Source organism: Xenopus laevis, chromosome 1L (genome assembly GCF_017654675.1).
Source record: "Xenopus laevis strain J_2021 chromosome 1L, Xenopus_laevis_v10.1, whole genome shotgun sequence".
NCBI lineage: Eukaryota > Metazoa > Chordata > Amphibia > Anura > Pipidae > Xenopus > Xenopus laevis.
The window spans coordinates 124921906-124935266 of NC_054371.1; positions in this window are offsets into that span (position 1 = coordinate 124921906).

The window sequence follows — 13361 nt, forward strand, 5'->3', positions numbered from 1 at the left end:
CTACTTCCCTTGATTTAATTTGGCGCATTGATCCTGGGAACAAATCCGATCGCCGTTAAGGGGTCAGGAAGGAATTTTCCCCTCTAGTAAGCAGATTGTCCCAACCCAATCAGTGGAAACCAAGTGAGCTTCAAAGCAGGAAGTAGTTTTCTGTTCTGTTAAATATGCATGTAATGTCTTTATACGTTACATTTTTGGCTAACATATTAGAAACATGTTTTTTTGCACAGCCTATTTACCCAGTTTTTATTTTTATACTGAACAATTCCTTTAAGATCAGCATAGCAGAGGAATTCAAGCTGCCGTCACCTTTCTGCTATGGAGCACTTTGGAAGTCAGATTCAAGCTCAAGATTTAAAAAAAAAAAAAAATTGAGTAAACCTGACCTAGTACTATAGCTATTTGAGGATGAATTGAGTGTTAAAAAATGTTGGTGTTACTGTTCCTTTAAAGATAAGTTCTGTCATCCCAGTGTCTTTACGCGTTTCGCACCCTCCGGCGCTTAGTCATAGGTGACACCTATGACTAAGCGCTGGAGGGTGCGAAACGCATAAGGTGGGCCATGTGTGGGTCAGTATGTATCTGTATTTTATGTGAATTGAAATAAAATATTTTTTTTTACTGAAGAAAAAAGCCTTGGGACAGATATCTTTTGATATATATTTTTTGTATATGATTGCCTGTGAACTGGGGTGAGTCCCTTTGGCTTAACTAAGGCAGTAATCAGACGTGGACTCCCGATCGATGAATACTTTAGTATGTGTATAGGATATATTTCATTATTTAGGCTAATCGAAAGGCTGAAGAATTTGTTGCAATTTCCCATTGACTTAATTTGGAAGCTTGTGGTCTAGGGCACTACCAGACGTGTTCTTCACACTGCTGCTACTTCATCTACTTACCTAAGAGAGCTGCAAAAATTGGAAAGTGGCTCATCTTTTAGGCCAAACTGCTTGGCAACTTCCTGCATTAGAAACTGATTGGTGGTCAAATTCTTCCCATTCCAACTGAGTTTGAGGGCATGGGAGCTGTAGTATGAAGGGATGTTACAGAGGGTTTACTCAGAGTCATGAGAAATTAGTCCATGAAAACTATTCTCATGAAAGAAGGATACTACCTCCAGGTGATGGTCCTCCAAGCTCTGAAATGCAGAAACGGAGTTTCAGTAAACATATTCAATACATGTTATTATATTTTAAGACAAGAAAGTAGTCTCTGACCCTCTCCCAACTCAAGACATAAGCCTTCATGCACATGATTGACACGTTTCCCAGAAAGCACCAGCGGCCCTGTACAAGTGGAGAATGTGAAGCTCGGGTGGCACCAAGGAACCAAGGAAAAGGCTGGTCAAGATAAGACATATGGAGCTTCACAAGGAAACATGGGCCTTTACTGCATTAGGGCTGCTGTGTATCTGAACTGGTAACATCACCCCTAGCATGAGAAACATTATTTCTATTCCAACACTTTTTTATCCATAATATATCATTTAAAACCTGCTTACCAGGTGCAAGCTTTAAAATGTATCAATACTGAGATTAATTGGCCACTGCACAGATTACACTTCAAATACAGGTTGTTAAATCCTGCATAGTTCACACCTCTAATCCCCCTGCACTGTTCACACCTATAACCCCTCTATTGTTCACACCCCTAAAGCCCTTTACTGTTCACATCTCAGACTGAAAGTGCCCACACTGTTCACACCTAATGCAAACTGCTGGAGGGGCACCAGCATTGTGTCACTGTATGTAGCACAGTATGAACTGCCAGAGCTGGATTTATAGTGCAGGTGCCCCTGGGCCTACTGCCGCTCATCACCCCCATCCCCTCCTCTTCCTTTGTGTACATGCGGAAATTTTCAGCATCGGGTATGGAGTACTTGTGATTGGTGCACATGGCATTTTAAAAACTATTGTATCTCCTGCAAATTCCCAGTGCTTCCAAACCAATGCGGGCGTGGTTGGACGGCATGCCGCCCCTCTAAAATTCTGCTGCCCTAGGCCCAGGCCTTTCTGGCCTTTCCACAAATCCGGGCCTGTGAAATGCTCATATTAGAATCTTCCTGTCTCCAGCTGTAGTCTGCCTTCCATATGCTTCCTGTATGTGCCATACTCTGGATGCCCTATGCTCCCTGTGTGTGCCATACTCTGCCTGCTCTATGCCTCCTGTGTGTGCCATACTCTGCCTGCCCTATGCATGTCAGAGCTGTGTGTCATACTCTTCTTGCAATGTTCCCACCATAAAACCCAACTACAACTGCCACAGATATGGAGAAATTTTTTGTGCAACAAAGTATGCCCTTGTATTTCAAAGTCTTGTAAGTCTAGTGATTGTGAATCCCATTTGGGTTTGTTTGCCTTAAAGGGGTTGTTAACCTTTAAGTTAACTTTTAGTATATTATAGAATTGCTTATTCTAAGCAACTTTTCAACAGGCCTTTATTTTTTTTATAGTTTTTGAATTATTTGCCTTCTGACCCTTTACAACTTTCAAATGGATTTACTGACCCCACGTAAAAACAAATGCTCTGCAAGACTACACATTTATAGTTATTTCTATTCAGGTCTCTCCTATGCATATTCCAGTCTCTTCTCTCCGGGACCTAGGGTTTTCCTGATAATTGATCTTTCCGTAATTTGGATCTACATACCTTAAGTCTACTAGAAAATCATGTAAACATTGAATAAACCCTAGGCTGGTTTTGGTTCAAATAAGGATTCATTATATCTTTGTTTGGATCAAGTACAAGGTAATTTTTATTATTACAGAGAAAAAGGAAATTATATTTAAAAATGTGGATTATTTGGATAAAATGGAGCCTATGGGAGAAAGTCATTCCGAAATTTGGAACTTTCAGAATAATGGGTTCCCGGATAACGGATCCAATACCTGTACAAGTTTCTGCTATAGGTTGTTTCCCATCATCCAGTATATTTACATCCAATTAGTAGTTAGCCAATCACAGCCCTGCAGTCACACAAACAAAGACTGGCCTTAAGGTGGCCATAGACTCAAAGATCCGCTCGTTTGGCGACATCGCCAAACGAGCGGATCTTTCCCACTAAACAGCATGGCTATATCGGGGGGTAATTTGAACGTTCGGCTTTTAGTTCTAATGCGCATGTGCAGCTGCGCGAAGATGGAAGTAGATCTCTCCATGGTGCTCGCTCCTATAACCCGGGGCCAGTGCAGATTTCTCCCGATAGGAGCACCGGCCCTGGGTTTTTGGTAAGTCGCTACAATCACTTGGGGGTGCCCAACGTTTGGCACCCCCAAGTGTCTCCAGCCTTTCCTTCTCCTTTAAGGTTTGAAGATCCAAATTACGGAAAGATCAGTTATCCAGAAAACCCCGGCCCCGAGCATTCTGGATAACAGTTCCCATACCTGTAGTTTCCTACTGTTAGCATTATTATGGTATTTTGATTTACTCATTTTCTTACATTTTATTTTGTTTAGATTACAACCATTTATTTTAGCCAACACTGAACTGACTGCAACATCTTACACTGATAATTCTTATGTTAATGCACTTTCATCAAAAAGATTGTAACTTAATATGTTGCAAAACCAATAAAAATACTGAAAAATATAGTAACAAGAGAATAACCCCTTGCTAGCCCATTAGTTGGCATCAGAGATAATCTCGAAATAAGACAGCAGAGAAAGTGCCTTCAAGCAAACCTTAAGATATCTTTAAATTTCCATTATGCATAGAGAAATGTATTCAGGTGTGGGATCCATTATCGTGAAATCCGTTATCCAGAAAGCTCTGAATTACGGCAAGGACACCTCCAATAGACTCCATTTTATTTAAATAATGCAAATTTTAAAAAATAATTTGCTTTTCCTCTGTAGTAATAAAACAGTACCTTGTACTTTATCCAAACTAAGATATAATTAATCCTTATTGGAAGCAAAACCAGCCTACTGGCTTTATTTAATGTTTACATGATTTTCTAGTAGACTTAAGATATGCAGATCCAAATTACGGAAATATGTATTATCCAGTAAACCCCAGGTCCTGAGCAGTTTGCATAACAGTTCCCATACCTGTTCTGGTTAATAGGTCCCAAGCATTCTGGATAACAGGTCCCATAATAAATGTTATAAAACAGAAATCCAGAAGGCAAAGAAAGGAAATGAAGAGAGCATTGCAGCTGAGGCTAAGACTAACCCCAAAAAGTATATTAATAGTAAAAAGATGCAGGTTATTTGAAGGCTTGTTAAGGGATCATGTTCAAAATGTCCTAGTGAATGGCATTATTAGCAGCAATCAGCATGGCTTTATGAAGGAAAGGTCATGTCAGATAAATTTAATTGCTTTTTATGATGAGGTTAGTAAGATGCGTGACAGTGGGGGGGGCAGTAGATGTCAACTATTTGGATTTTGCCAAAGCATTTGATACCGTGCCCCACAAACTAATGATTTCTAAACTAAGGTCTGTTGGGCTTAATGGAGTTGTTTCCACATGGATAGGAAACTGGCTACAGGATAGGGTACAGAGGGTGGTTGTTAATGGGACATTCTCTACTTGGAGTAAGGTTCTTAGTGGGGTCCATCAGGGCTCGGTATTGGGTCCACTTTTATTTAACTTGTTCATTAATGACTTAGGGGAGGGTATTGTAAGTAATGTATCAGTGTTTGCAGATGACACAAACTATCCAGCCCACATGATCTTGACAAACTGGCAATCTGGGCAGCTAAGTGGCAAATGAGATTCAATGTTGATAAATGTAAAGTCATGCACCTGGGATGTAAAAATATCCACTTATACCCTTAATGGTACTGCATTAGGCAAATCCATAATGGAGACGGAGCTTGGCGTCTTTTTATATAATAAACTTGGCTGTAGCAAACAATGCAAATCTGCAGCATCAAGGGCAATTAAGGTCTTGAGCTGTATTAAAAGGGGCATAGATTCACTGGAGGAGGGGGTCATTCTTCCACTGTATAGAGCACTTGTAAGGCCCCATCTAGAATATGCCGTACAGTTTTGGTCTCCAGCACACAAACAGAACATTATTGCATTAGAGAGGGTACAGAGAAGGTCAACTAAGCTGGTAAAAGGTATGGAAAATCTTAGCTATGAGGAAAGACTGGCCAAGTTGGGGATGTTCACACTGGAGAAGAGGCGCTTAAATCGATACTGAAACAATCCTTTCAAAATCATAGGAACGTGTCAGTATCAGGTGCTGCACCGGCAATAGTTCCCCTCAAAGACACCGCCAGCCCCGCGAACCTACGTTGACCCGACTATGACACTGCTAAAAGATCTTCTGAGCTGTTTCAGTGACACTGGTCTGGGGGCAGCACAATCCTTCCATAGGCTAATTACAAATGAAAACAGAACTTCAGCCTATGGAAGGATCGCTCCGCCCCCAGCACAGCATCACGGAAGCAAGGCAGAAGATCCATAAGTAGTGTCAGAGGGTCGTCTGCTATGAGGGGAACATTCCAGGTGCAGCAACTACTTGATACTGACACGTTCCTATGATTTTTATAGGAACTTGTCACTATCGCTTTAAGGGGTGATATGATACTATGTACTGTATAAATATATAAGGGGATCATATAATAGTCTCTGTAATGCTTGATTTATAAGTAGGTCTTTCCAGCTGACAGAAGAAAGAGGTTCCAGCTAAATATTCGGAAGGGGTTTTTACAGTGAGAGCTGTGAATATGTGGAATTCTCTCCCTGAATCAGCTATACAGGCTGATAGATTAGATAGCTTTAAGAAGGGGTTGGATGGCTTTTTAGCAAGTGAGGGAATACAGGGGTGTGGGAAATAGCTCATAGTACAAGTTGATCCAGGGACTAGTCCGATTGCCATTTTGGAGTCAGGAAGGAATTTTTTTCCCCTCTGAGGCAAATTGATAGGCTTCGATCAAAAAGGTTCGCCTTCCTCTGGATCAACTGGCAGTTAGGCAGGTTATATATAGACTTAAAAAGTTGAACTTGATGGACGTGTGTCTTTTTTCAGCCTAACTTACTATATTATATTATACCATGCTACTGTGTCAAAGATTTGTTGTCTGATCCTGCTACATGTTTATTTTTCAATAAAATTATAAATAAAATTACCTTTTTCAGTTAATTTTTAGAAGTTTAAAGGTAACTTTACCTACTTGGCTTGAAATAGACCCTGCAAAATGTTACACTTGTCAAGGTCAGCCTTAGTTGATAGTACAGGTATGGGACCTGATATCCAGAATGCTCGAGACCTGCGATTTTCTGGATAATGGATCTTTCTGTAATTTGGATCTTTATACCTTAAGTTTACTAGAAAAGCATGTAAAAATTAAATAGCCAGACTAATGGCTTCCACTGATCACCTTTGTCCAGGTAAGGTACAGGGGAAACAGGCCATACCTACTTGCAAATTCAGGAATAGCAATATAAGTGAACCAGTACCATAGCTATCTTCTCATTTAGAGTAGCGTTTATGGAAACAACATAAAAACACCAGATCATAGGCAGGATGTTATGTTACCCCCAAAGGGCTGCCTCTGGACCCTATGGTTGGTGTCTTGGAGCAACTTAAAGAAATGTGAATCACAGTATTCATCCATTGGCAGCTCTAAACAAACCTTGACAGACTTAGAATTTCAAGGATTTAGGTCATAACTGGGCAGAGGGAACCTGGAATTGGATATTTTAGTAGAATGCTAAACCCTGGTACCTAGGAGCAGTCCTATGGTGTATGTCAATGGCTCTGTTAGAGAAGGTCCTTAGACAGGATAGGAATTACCTAGAATTACCATACTTTCTATGGCTTTACTGGACCTGTCAGTTATTTGCCTAATACAAATGGTTCCTGTACTGTTAGAGAAGGTCCTTAGACAGGATAGGAATTAGCTTGTTCTTATATGAACTGACTAGTTTCTATCCCTTTACTGGACCTGTCAGGTATTTGCCTAATACAGATGGTTTCTGTACTGTTAGAGAAGGTCCTTAGACAGGATAGGAATTAGAATAAGCTTGTTCTTATATGAACTGACTAGTTTCTATCCCTTTACTGGACCTGTCAGGTAATTTCCCATTACAGATGGTTCTTGTACTGTTAGAGAAGGTCCTTAGATAGGTTAGGCATTAGCTTGTTCTTATATGAACTGTCTAGTTTCCAATGGCATAAGTACCGGGGGAGCAGGGGTGTAATTGCACCAGGGTCCGCTCACCCTTGGGCTCACCAGAGATCACGCTGCAGAATCTCTGGGTTTCATTACAGGCAGCTGTTATAATTGATACAATAGTCGCTAATACCCCAGAGATGCTGTTGAGAAATGTATGAACTAAATGTTGCAAAATTGTAACAGTTTAGAATTACCGAGCTGCCAGACTCAAACACCAGAGACACGAACATTCAACATTCAAACAGTAAAAAATAAATAATGGAAAGTAATTGTAAAAAGTCTTTATTTCTGGGGAACAATCTAATTGAAAAAAGTGTTTGGAAGGTGAACAAGCCTCGGTTGGATTTTTTATTTCACATTTTTCTTTTTAATTCCATTATGGACGGAGTTACATAGCGCAATTTCATTACCTGGTAGGATTATTTTTGCATGCTAATGTTTAACAAATACAAACCCCCTGGATGCTACTTGTAATATGCCAGTGAAGTCAATGCAGCTAGTAATTTTATAGACCACTATTCATTTAGCTGGCTTTACCACCCTGGCCATTAAAAGTGATGCTTGATGACAATGTTATTTAAGAGGAAAGAAGGATAAAAATATAGCTAGGCTAGTCTAGTATTTTTTCTGATTTGGTTTTAGAAGATTTTACCTTGGAGGAGAATCAAAGGTGATTGTTTTATATGCCTTAACAGATAATTGAAGCCTATTTGAAGCAGAAATGGCCATGATATATGTAGGGTAATTGTCTCCAACCCTTTCTGCTGCCAAGTTGCTATTTTCTCATTTCTCTTGGCAGAATAGCTTACAGTTTATTGAGGGTGGTTGTGTGATTTGTAAGTGAGAGTGAGACAGCTGCATGCTCTCTAATGTGTGTTTATAGAGACGTGTAGTGCCAAAGAGCTTATGACATGCATAGACTGCAGCACAATTTGACTTAATTTATAAATATAAAAGTTGAGATTGTTTACTTTGAAATTCACTTTTAAATGAGTTTATGACATGCACAGACTGCAGCACAATATGACTTTATTTACAAAATATAAAAGAGTTTACTTTGAAATTCACTTTTAAAATGATGCACAAAATTGCTTGATATACAGCTCTTTCATTTGGAATTTCATCTATTATCTGCTTGCTAGACCTCAGAAACCAGACAGAGGCTGACTGGCAGGCTAGAAGATAAACGCAGAGGGGCAAATTCACTAACCTCTGGAAATTCGCCACGACGGCTTCGCTCACATCGTCAAGCGAAAATTTGCCAGGACAACGCTAGTTCACTAAAATGCGAAGTTGTGTCCAAGGCGAAGTTGCGCTAGCGTTAATTTGGCAAGCAAAGCAAAGTTGCGCTAGCGTTGGCTAATATACATACGGCGGGACATATATTTTGCAGCAAATACATTACACTACACAAGCCCAAGGAACCTTAATAAAATAAAATTGTTATAATGCCCTACACATGAGCCCACTGTATACTTTATGTGCCATATGTAAGGAAATGTAGGGTGGAAGCCACGTACCCTAAAAAAAATTTATGATCTTTTGCAGCCTATCACCCTGAAAAAGTCGCCAGTGTTTTTTGGGAAAAATGTTCATATTTTTTTTGAGGAACTCCTATCTACTCTATTGCACTTCGCCTGGTCTGAGGTAGCGAAGGCAAGTCTGGTGCAAGAGGTAACGCTCATTAAAATCCGCATCTTAGTGAATTTGTGTAGTTACGTCCATTCGCCAGAGCGAAAATTCGCCTGGCGTTAGAGTGCGAAGTAGCGCTACAGTCTATCTCCTTTGTTAGCGAATTTACGCCAGCGCCCGTTAGTAAATCTGTGAATTTTCCCCAGCGTTAGTCAATTCACCCTTTAGTAAATTTGCCCCAGAGAGTTATAGAAAGATGAGTGCTAAAAATAGTAATGAATAACTAGCCTCTGGTTGCTGCACTTCACATTTTAGGTTTTAGAGAAGCAGTCTAGAAAGGCAAATAGTTCAGAAACCTTGGCAGGTATGAGACCTAAGTGGTTAGGTAATAGTGCTGCACACAATTTTTATAATTCCACAATGTACCTCTTCTTTCAAGCATCCCTTCCTAAATTTGGTTAGCCCCAGTGGACCCTGCTAATGGAAAATATAAACAAGTGCATGCATTGGCATGCCCCTAATATGCCCAGCCATGCCCATTGCACCATAAGCCTGTCCAGGATTTACCCAAGCCTGACTCACCACAAGCCCTGCCCAGTTTGTAATATGTGAATGACACCTTTGTATGACTGGAGTATCCCTTACTCTCCTCGATGGTGCCCTGTACACACCCTTCCCTTCAGTTGTGTGCAATTCAGGTGGTGTAACAGTGAGCACATTATGCCACTGCCAAGAGTCTTATAAAGAAACAGTAGCACCAAAAAAGTGTTTTACAGTAATGAAAATAAAATGTAGTGTTGCCCTGCACTGGTAAAACTGATGTGTTTGCTTCAGAAACACTACTATAGATCATATAAACAAGCTGCTCTGTAGCAATGGCAGAAATTGAAAGAAGGCTACAGTATATGGCACAGGTTACATAGTGGGTAACTGATAACACCATTATGTTCTACAGAGCTTATCTGCTATCTACTGTGTAACCAGAGCCTTGGCTGCCCCCATTAATACAAAACAACTTATTTATATAAACAGTAGTGTTTTTGAAGCAAGCACAGCAGATTTACCAGTGCAGGGCAACACTGCATTATATTTGTATTACTTTAAAACAATATAATTTTTTGATGTTACTGTTCCTTTAAGTTCCTTGTGTTCCACCACAAGATGAAATGCATCCTATTCTTTCCTATCAGGCAGTACAGACACAGGCTCATCCAAACGCTCCACCTTGTGTTCGGCACTTGGAAGCGCCTGTATGAGTACGACACTATAGGGAAATACAGGCTGGTTTTCGGTGGAAAGCAGGAAAACTAACTGCAGAGGATGGCAGGGTGAACCCTTAAGCTTCTCCTATTCATAAAATGCTTGCCTGAGTTTATTTTAATCCGTGCAGCTGTTGATGTCAATCGGAATGAACAGGAAAAGCTGTTGCTACACATGAGGGCAGAGGGCTTGAGAGGTTCAGCAATCCACCTGTTAATAGGGGATGAGGACAGGTGTGGAACAGAAAACCAAAATAAATTATCTGCTCTGCAAATATATGTGCATTCAATGGAACAGGTATGCAAAATATGGCTCACTGGTCACAAAAAACCCCATAAAATTATATGCATAGAACACTGTATATTTTGGTACACAAAGGCATTGTATTTTTTAAATATAAAATAATGTTTTACAATCATTAAATAACTTTTTTCCCTGCAAAAGCAAAGAGAAATTCGATTACAAAAATAAAATAAATTTGTGCTAATTCTGCTAGCAAAAAATGAACTACTCAAATACAAAATATAATATAATAGAGCCCGCTCTCCGGTTGGGGGTAACTGTAGTTTTGTTTTTTTTTAAATTTCCCCCCGCCTGTGCTAGGATACTCGCACCGGGAGGGAGCTCCTAGTATAAGCAACCATGATGGGGCACACACCAGCATATTGAGCGAATGCCGTAATTTGTTTATTATGGGCCTGTGCGTGACATCAGAAGCGCATTATACACATGCACTATATACAACATGGCTGCTCTCACGGGGAGATCCCTCCCGGTACATGTGTCCTAGCACTGCCAGGGACAATTAAAAAAACAAAAACTACTGTTATCACCTAATGGAGTGCAGGCTCTATTAGCCCATACCTTTGGTGTTGGATAATTTTTTTGCCCAACAGTTGCCCTTTAAGTCTTCTAAACATCATCTAAACCCAATAGAATTGTTTTACCACCAATATGGATTCATGCAGCTTAGTTACCATCAAGTACAAGCTACTGTTTTATTACAGAAAAAAATTTGGAATGGAATTATTTTCTTTAAATGGACTGTTAGTCTGTATCAACCACTGATTTATGTGCTACTCCGTCTGTGCCACTACAGAGTGGGTCCTGTTTTCACACTGTGATCTGGCACATGGGGCATTTGGAACACTGCTGTGAGTTGTAGAAAAGAGTGTTTTCTTAAATAGCTTTTCACCCAGGGACTTTTTTGGGGGTCAATGCCAAATGAGACAGCTGTCCTGATGCTACCTCCCTTATCTCCCCTTCCTGGGCTCTGAGGGGGGGGGGGGTGCATTGATAATTTTACACTACTGTCACTGCTTCTCTAACCACATTATGAGAAACTTCCCCTATGGTACACTAGGGATGGGCAAATTTGACCCGTTTTGTTTTGGCAAACATTTGCAGCCGGCAAAATGTTACAGACGCCCATTAAAGGCTATGGGCGTCCAAAATTTTCTGATGCGCGGCGAGATTTTTTTGACGCAAATCTTTCTTATTGACACACAACGCGGCGTCATTTTCGCGGCGAAACAAGGCGGAAAAATTTGCTCATCCCTAGTGCCCACCTGTCAACCATAAGCAAAGTATTTCCTATGGGAAAGGGTGACAAGCTATTTTGGGTGTTTTCACAGCTGCTGTGACATTGTGGTGGTAAAAACAGCATTTATAATTGGTAGTTGACCTTTACATTAACTTTTAGTAAGATGTAGAGAGTGCTATTCTGATACAGTTTGCAATTGGTCTTTTTAGGGATCATTAGTGCCTGTTAATTTTTGCAAATTATACATAATTCTCCACTAATGACACTGGAGAACCCTGGAACAACTGACACTTAAACTGTACAACATAAAGTTGCAAAAGAATCGTTTTAATGTTAGTTGTAATGATACTTGCTAATGAAAGCAGTATCTGTGCAAATGTGTCTAATGTCCCAAATGCAATTATTCCTGTTATCATTAATGTACTCTATGCATCTTGCATTATTAAGCATCTACTGAGCAATGCATTCGAGGAAATGCTATATAAGTTAATACACCATATATATTTTATTTATATCATAAATATTAAGAAAAAATGTTATATTTCTACTAGTACTCCCTTGATATCTGATGCTGGGATTTAAACAGATATGCAGATTTGGGAGGATGGAAAGTAAAAGTTGAATTTAAAAGCTATCAGCATTATAGTAGGGTAAAAAAAAGTTGTTGCTTCATTTTCTATAAATTGAGGAAATATAGCTGAAAATGAAAAAACAAGGAAATAGCAGCGGCAGGATGCTAACAGGGACCAAGGCTATTCCTAGTGTCAGTGCGCCATCTGGTGGTAGATTTGGGGACTATTTTCTATTCAGTATCATATACGCATATACGTATAAGACGAAGGTGTCTATTTGTACCTTTGTTTGTTATTTATGCAAATGCAATATGAAGTTACAAAACACAACTGGTGAACAGGAATGGGCCATTTATCAAGGATTAGCTCAACAAGCAGTACATATTGGGTTCCTAATGCAATAGGATGCCTGCAGTTTTTTTTATGTTACAACATAGCAATCATTAGGACAAGGAATGCAGCAAACCTTTTCAGGGACTATCCACTCACCCAAGATGAAGACTTCACTCTTCAGTCCCCTTAACTACAACAGCCCACCAAGTATATTTGAAAAATCAGATTTCGACATTCCATAGAGTATGACCAAATGCAACAAAACCATACATCTAGGGGGTTATTTATCTAAGTCTGAATGTTAGAGGCTTTTTTGCCTCGAATTAACTCGTAACTCGATTGGTATCTTACGTAAGAAAAAACTAGCATTATTTAGAATTATTAGAGTTTTCAGGCAAAACCCTCTGAAAAAAACTCAAATGGTTCAAGGGACAGGTTTTAGATGGTGTATTTTTGTATTCTAGCTATTTCCAGGGTAGGGGTGTAATAAATCTTGAAAAATTCTAGTTTTTTTAAAACCTTGTTTTTTTTTAAAAACTCGAATTTTCTTGGAAAACACAACTCAAACCTTAAAGGGGAACTACTGTGAAAACTAAAATTTAATATTAGCTTCAGCATACTGAAATAAGAAACTTTCTAAATACAATCAATTAAAAATTATGTACCATTTCTGAAATAATCATGTTTATCTTCACTATTCCTCTCTGAGCTTCTGTTTCTCTTCATTCAGTTTTCATTCGGGAGTTGGGTGTCAGCTGAATGGTCCAATATATCTTATAGTGGGGCCTCTTTTGCCTATGTATTAGAGCTCACTCTATTAAAATCACCAGAATTCCTGTCTCTCTACATGCAGGATTTGTGCAAAAAGTTATTTTGTTAGAATTTGT